Source organism: Pteropus vampyrus, unplaced genomic scaffold, assembly GCF_000151845.1.
Source record: "Pteropus vampyrus isolate Shadow unplaced genomic scaffold, Pvam_2.0 Scaffold65, whole genome shotgun sequence".
Classification (NCBI taxonomy): domain Eukaryota; kingdom Metazoa; phylum Chordata; class Mammalia; order Chiroptera; family Pteropodidae; genus Pteropus; species Pteropus vampyrus.
In genome coordinates, this window is record NW_011888846.1 from 1,516,798 (window position 1) to 1,517,532 (window position 735).

Here is a 735-nt window from a genome sequence, read left to right on the forward strand (position 1 = left end):
AGGGCTTTATATAGCAGCCTGAGCAGGCTGCAAGGGCACGTCCTGGCCGAGGGCCTCTCTCCGGCCCAAGCAGAGAGGGGACTGGGTGTGTGGGAAGGAGGGCGCTTACGAATAACCTCGTGTGCCCTGATCTGCTCGGCAGCCTGGTCTCGGCAAGGCCTGAGATCTCAGGGAGGCAGGGCCATGTGTAGATAATTTGTATTTTCTTTATACTTTGCTCTATAGTCCAAGTTTTCCACAGTGAACTTGAATTCCTTTTATAGTCAACAGACATGATACAATTTTAAGAAAGTGAAAAAGAGAGGCACAAAAGGAATTCCTTAGCCGGGAAAGCTAGTGACCATGTGGGGTCTGCTCATGGGGCCCCGGTCATGGGCCAGGCCTCGCCCCACTTCTCTGATGTCTCCCCAAGAGCCCTCAGGGGAGGACTCTTGCCTCTGTTGCAGGATGGGGCTGGTTTTCTCAGCTCCTCAGGGGTTCCTGCAGCCCCACGCCCTCTCCGCCCACACCAGTTGCAACGTCACAGTTCTTGGATTTGTCATCTTTAGATAAGGCAACCACGCTCCTCCACTCTGAAGGGGTGCAGAAACGTCACCCAGGTGTGTCTGCCCTGCCCGCTCCCCGTAACGTTAGCTTAGTAATGAACAAAAAGCAATGGAATCCCCATACAGAGTGTATTTTGTACTCTTTGTGCCTCAAGTTTCTTGTCTGTAAAATGAGGATGATATTTGCACC